The sequence below is a fragment of the Mustela putorius genome, unplaced genomic scaffold, assembly GCF_011764305.1.
Source record: "Mustela putorius furo isolate JIRA1106 unplaced genomic scaffold, ASM1176430v1.1 tig00003853_pilon_pilon_pilon, whole genome shotgun sequence".
NCBI classification, from domain to species: domain Eukaryota; kingdom Metazoa; phylum Chordata; class Mammalia; order Carnivora; family Mustelidae; genus Mustela; species Mustela putorius.
In genome coordinates, this window is record NW_025422005.1 from 13,161,102 (window position 1) to 13,167,439 (window position 6,338).

The following is a 6,338-nucleotide window of genomic DNA, read 5'->3' on the forward strand; positions in this document are numbered from 1 at the left end:
CACACCGTGAAGTTACTTCCTTTGAGAAAAAAACAGCAGCAGCAGCAAAGAGAATGGGGGGTGGGCAGCTTCCCTCTGCCAGCCCAACAATCAGTCAGTCAGCTCTGCTGAGTGAGCCCCCTCGGGGCACCCCCTTTGCACCCAGCTCCAAGAGGCAGGGTACGGTCCAAAAGGAAAGCTGAACATTTCCAAAGTCCAAGGTGACTACCCCAGTGGGATGGAAGGGGGATGGTCCCAGCAAACCAGGCACCCGTTTGAATCAGAGACCCTGTCCATGTAATGCCGTGTTGGTCCTGGCCAGCCCAGACGATGCGTGGCCTGGCAGGAGCCTGGGGGCACCCGGAGGCTCAAAGCAGACAGGTCCCATCAGAGCCCCTGGGGTCCAGGGCTATGAGGAGAGGAGGCTTCAAGACACCAAAAGCTGACCCCAAACCCCACCGTCCTGCCCTGTCCCACTCCAGCCAAGCCCGGCTCCTCCTTCAAGGGCTTCATCATGGGGCAGGGGTCCCAGTCGTCACGGGCACGGCTCACAGCCTTACGTGGCTGACAGGTTCCCATCGACAGCTATGTCCTCATCGAGGCAGCTGGAGACGACATGACCCCGGCCAGCCTGGACTGAACTTCAGCTGTTTGCTGTGCGCTCCCAGGTGGTACTAGCATCTCTGAGCCTCTGTTCTCTCCCCTCCTGAAATGAGGATAATAATTCCAGCCTCGTGGGATGGGTGTGGGGGTTACGTAAAATGGCGCGTGGGAACCGCGCGTGCAGAGCGGTAAATCGACCAAAGAGCAACATTTTCCTTTCCCGGAAAGGAAGAAACTGCCATGGGGTTGGCGTAGGGGCAGGCACCACGGACGCTGTACCTTGTGGGAAGAGCCCAAAGCTTCACGAAGCTTCCCCGTAAGGTGCTGCGTATCTTTGGCAACTTCGGGGGGGCACCCCTCCCCACCCGGGCCCCTCCTGGGGTGGAGTCACCCCACAGACATTTAGAATGGCCGGAAAAGCCTCCTGGTGCTGTGGAAACGTGCAGATTTGCTGTGTGATCTTGGGCCTGTCCCTGCCCCTCTCTGGGCCGATGTCAACCAGCGCTCGGGAGGGGAGACCCAGCCCATAACACGAAAGGAAGAGCCGTGCCTGGCTCTCTGGAGGGGTGGGTTCTGGGCCTGGCTCCCAACTCTCCGGGCCTCAATTTCCTCGTCTGTACAAGGGGAAGCCCTCTTTGGATTGTCCTTATCCTCCATACCCCGCCCCAAACCCCGCCGTCAGCAAGTCAAAAGCCCCAGCCTGATTTCATCCTCAGTGCCCCCCGACCCACGGGGTTCTCTCCAGACCCCTCCCCCTCTTGCTACACCCAAGTTCAGACCCACCTCACCTCCTTTCTAGACCTCTGTCACCCGACCCTGACAGTTCGGAACACAGTTCTACTCCAACTCACTGTACCACCTCCTGGATTCCCCATTGCCTGCACGATCACAGCTGGGCTCCTAGCCTTGGCATTGGAGGCCTCCCCAGCCTGGCCCCAGCCCAGCCATCCTCTGTGACCCTGCGTGTGCAGCCTGCCCCAAACCACAGCGGCCTCCTAGGAATGGGGTCCCCAGAGGCTGTTCCCAGGATGGCCTGCCGGAGCCTCCGAGACCAGTCACCTGCCGGCCGGACACTTGGGCAGTGGGGAGGGTAACAAAAGAGCACATTTCCAGGGTGTGGTATAGGCCAGGCATCGTGTCAAGCACTTTATGTACATTATATCATTTAATTCTCTCAAATACTCTGTGAAGCAAGCATTATTTTTTTTAAAGATTTTATTTATTTATTTGACAGACAAAGATCACAAGTAGGCAGAGAGGCAGGCAGAGAGAGAGAGGAAGGGAAGCAGGCTCCCTGCTGAGCAGAAAGCCCGAGGCGGGGCTCGATCCCAGGACCCTGATCATGAACCGAGCTGAAGGCAGCAGCTTAACCCACCGAGCTACCCAGGCACCCCAAAGCAGCCATTATTAAATCCCACTTTAAAAACAAGGAAACTGGGGCACCTGGGTGGCTCAGTTGGTTAAGTGACTGCCTTCAGCTCGGGTCATGATCCTAGGGTCCTGGGATCGGGTCCCGCATCGGGCTCCCTGCTTCCCCCGCTGACCTCTCTCCTCTCATGCTCTCTCTCTCTTTCTCTCTCTCTCTCTCTCAAACAAATAAATAAAATCTTTAAAAAATAAAAAATAAAATAAAATAAACATAAAAACAAGGAAACTGAGGGGCACTTGGATGGCTCAGTGGGTTCTGCCTCTGCCTTTGGCTCAGGTCACAATCCCAGGGTCCCGGGCTGGAGCCTCACATCAGGTTCCCTGCTCAGTGGGGGAGTCGGCTTCTCTCTCTCCCTCTGCCCCTCTCCCTGCGCATGCTCTCTTTCTCTCTCAAATAAATAAATAAATAAAATCTTAAAACAAACAAACAAGGAAACTGAGGCTGAAAGGTTAACCAACTTGCCAAGAGTCACACAGCTAGTAGGATTTAGAGCCAGGCTGGCGCTGGAGAAGGATCAGTCAGTCAGTCATTCCAGGGCACAATGACAACACACGGCAGTTCTGAGGAGGGACAACCAAGATGCCGGTTGCTGAAAGACTCTGGAACATTCTGGAGACTTCCAGCAAAATCAGCCAGGCTGGGGGTAGGTTGGTGGGTGGGTAAGGAGATGGTAGAGAAAGAAAGCATCCCTGGGTGCAGGCCATTCACCCGGCCGGCACTGGCGAGCCCGCCATGTGGCAGGGCTGGGTGGGACCCAAGGGACGCAACAGGCACACACAGGGATATGCCTCCCCCCAGGGGAGGCAGGGTCTGTACCACATGGCCTGGGAGGACAGTGGTGGCATGCGCACGGTCACCTCCTTTACTAACATGTTCTGCGGTCTCAAGGCGTGCCGAGCACTGAGTGGAGCCCTCCCCATCTCCGTCATGCTTCCGATGTGCTACTGTTATGTCTCCACTTGGCAGATAAGGAGGATGAGGTTCAGAGAGGGACAGTAACTTATCCAAAGCCACACAGCGAATATGTGGCCTGGAGAAATCCGAGATCCTGGTGGGGGCTGCAGGGGGTGGTGGCACCTGAGGGGCTCCAATGAGAAAGGAATAAGGGGCCCCCTTGACAGGGATGATCTCTCTGAAGGCCGAAGTCTGAGGAAGGAGCACTGGACTGAGAGTCAGGAGTCTTGGCTTCCGGGCCCGCTCTGCCCAACTACCCCTAGGCAAGTCACCGCCACTCTTTGGGCTGCAGTCTCCCTCCCCGTAAAACGGATTCAGGGCTTCTTAGCATTGCAGGGGCGAGAATCCCTCTGAGATTCTGATGAAAGCCCCGGACACGGATGCATACAGAGGGGCAAGTGGGTGAGGCTGGGGTGCTGGCCGCCCTGAGGACAGGTGCCCGGGGACCCTGCACCACTGGCACTCTCATTCGGGGTGCACACACTCCGAGGTGGCCAGGGCCCAGCACGACTGAAGCCCTGATGGCCCAGTCCAGGTCCAGGTCCCCACGTTCACACCTGCGTGGCCATCGGTGGCCAGGGTGGCAGAGACCATGACCGGTTTATGCAAAGGATGTGGAGGAGAGGGGACAAGGACACAGGCGTCAGGAAAAGCTGCCCATTTGCTTTGCATCTGCTTCCCCCAGGGCTCGCAGAAAGAAACTGGCCATATTTGCTTTGGGTTGGAAAGAGCTCCCTGAACCTCCCTCCTCCCCCCACCGTGGTGTCTGGAGGGGGGGTGGGGCACAGGGGCCTCCCCGAAGAGAGGCCTGACCCCCGTGACTGGGGCGCTGCCTCAGCTCCTCCCCTCCACCTGACCCTCCAACCTCTCTACAGATTTGCACGTGGTTCCCCTTGCTGCTCTGCACCCAACCCCCTCCCACCCCCTCTCCCAGCATTTTCCTTCTCTTTCTTTCCTGCCTATGCCGCCTCCTCCAGGACAAAATTGGGCAGCTGGAAACCTAGCTTAGCAGGGGACACGGGCGGCAGGACCTCTGCCCCTGGGAAGGTCTGGCGGACGTGCGGCCCCAGCCAGCCTGGTTCAGAGACAACCCGGGAGAGGGTCCCTGGGCAGGGGAGCTTTGGAGCCAGTTCCCAGGGACCCCAGCCTTAATCAGTCACGCCTCTGAGAGACGTTCCAAAGGCAAAAGTAGAGCGATCAGATGGTGTGGCCCCTGGAGAGGCCCCTGGGTGGAGGAAGAAGCAGAAACCGTGTCCCGTGGGAGCAGATGAAGGAATGAGGACGTTGAGCCCAGGGAGGAAGCCTCAGGGAGCTCTGGCCAGGAGTGGAAAGGGCCGGATGGGGAAGGGGGCGGTCCTGTTCCTGCACCTGTAAGGGCCCAGCCTAGCCCTGGGGGCCAGGGGTCAGGCGGGCAGCGACGAGCTCTGCCTCCTCTCCGCTTCCCTGCCTCTGAAGCGGCCACAGCCACCCTCGGTGAGGGCGAGTAAATAAGATGAACATGTCAGAAATCTGCCTGGTGCACGAGAGCAAACACCAGAACCACAGTGTCAGTGGCGTTCTTGATTTTAACCCGGATAGAAGGTTGGGCTCTAGGACTCTGTACGACCCTCCTAGGGCTCGGATCTGCCCAGCCTGGCTGCCGACCCTGGCTCTGCCTCTTACTGGCTGTGTGAACATCCCAGGCACGTCCCTCTCTGAGCCCCACTCTGTTCCTGATGCCTGCCTCGATGCGCACCATGGAGCGGGCACCCGACAGGTCCTCAGCTCCCTCGCCCTGCCCCGGCCCCTTGTGCCGAGTGCTCCGGGGGTTGGAGTGTGACTGCCTGGGCACATGGGGCCTGGAGGGAGGACACGCCAGAGCCCTTGGGCAGAATTCCGATGTATGCTGGACACCTAGGAGTCATGTGGCTCCTGTTCCACCATCCAGGGAGGCTGCCGACACCCCGAGAGTGGAGGTGGGCCGCCTGAGCCTCATCCGTCCCTGCCCTGGATGGTTCCCACCTGGAAGCTGCTGGGTTCCTGCAAGGGACCAGGCCAAAGGGACCACGGGGTGCTGGTATGGTCACCAGGAAGAGTTCTGTCCCTGCCCCGAGCGGGTCTCCCTCCCCGGGGCAGTTTCCTCATCTGGGAAATGGCTAGAAGAACACTGCCTCCCTCACAGGCCCGTCTGGCTCCAGGTAACCGGTGGGAGCTGCTGACCGGGTGACAGGTGCTCGGTGGCGCCAGGGCACAGGAAACCAGGACAGAGGTGGGAGGCAGGAGTGGATAACGGGTACTTATTCACCCAGCGCCTCAGTCTGTAGGGAACGGGTCACGTGATCCTCAGCTCCCCGAGAAGTGCCAAGCCTCAGGGTGGGCGTGGGAGCCGAGGCTCGGGGAAGGGGCACTAAGACCTGACCCCAGGGCTGTGTGCGCTCCCAGGCGCCGCTGCGGCACTTAAGAGCAAAGCCCTGGCAGGCGGACACAGGGACCATGTCCTGCTGGTGTGTAGTTACTTCACCCACCCATGCCTCGGTCTCTCCGTCTGCAAAAGGGGAGTAGCACATAGACCTTCGGGGGCTGCAGTGAGGCTCTTTAGACGTGGCACAAGGCCCGGTGCACGGGCTGCAGCCACGTGACATGGCTCTGGCTCTTTCCCGAGCCGGCTTGATAGACCACGTGCAAGGACCACGCCTGCGGCGGCTCCATGGAAACCAAGACACCAGCTGGTGAAGACGGTGGGTCTCCATCCTGCCTCTTCCTGGAGTGCCCCCACCGCCAGCCCAGGAGCTCGGGGTCAGCCTGGCAGCTGAGAGCCAGCACAGGTGGCTCATTTCCCTAGAGCACACGGCCGGCTGGCAGCCCTCGTGACAGCGGTGGCAGGGATATCCGGCCTCAGTCAAATGGTTCACGCTCCGAGCCCGCACTGGTGGTGGCCCCCTACCACCGCAGGGAAATGAAGAGGCTCCTCGGGTCACTGCGGACATGGGCACTGGCTGGGGTGGCCATGCCAGGAGGGTGGGCACCAGGTGTCAGGCCCCTGTCCCCATTAAAAGGAGGCAAAGGCACCTGGTAGGGGGGTGGGCAGTGGAAGAGGGGCCTGTGGGCACCCACCCACGGGCTCAAACCCCAGTCCCCTACGAACCAGACATGTGACCCCTACTAGTCCTTCCACAGAAGGCAGGTAACGGCCAGTAAGGTCAATGTCAGGCTAGATGAGACAGGCAGAGAATGCCAACTCGGCCGTGTCCGTGTGACCTTGAGCAAGTCAGTTCATTTGCTAGAAAACATTAACAGCTCTACCCTTCGTCTATAGATGCAGCTGCCTCCTCTGTCACCCAGGAGCCCCAGCCAGGGCCCTCTTGGGGCCACCCTATATCCCTGAGTGAAGCAG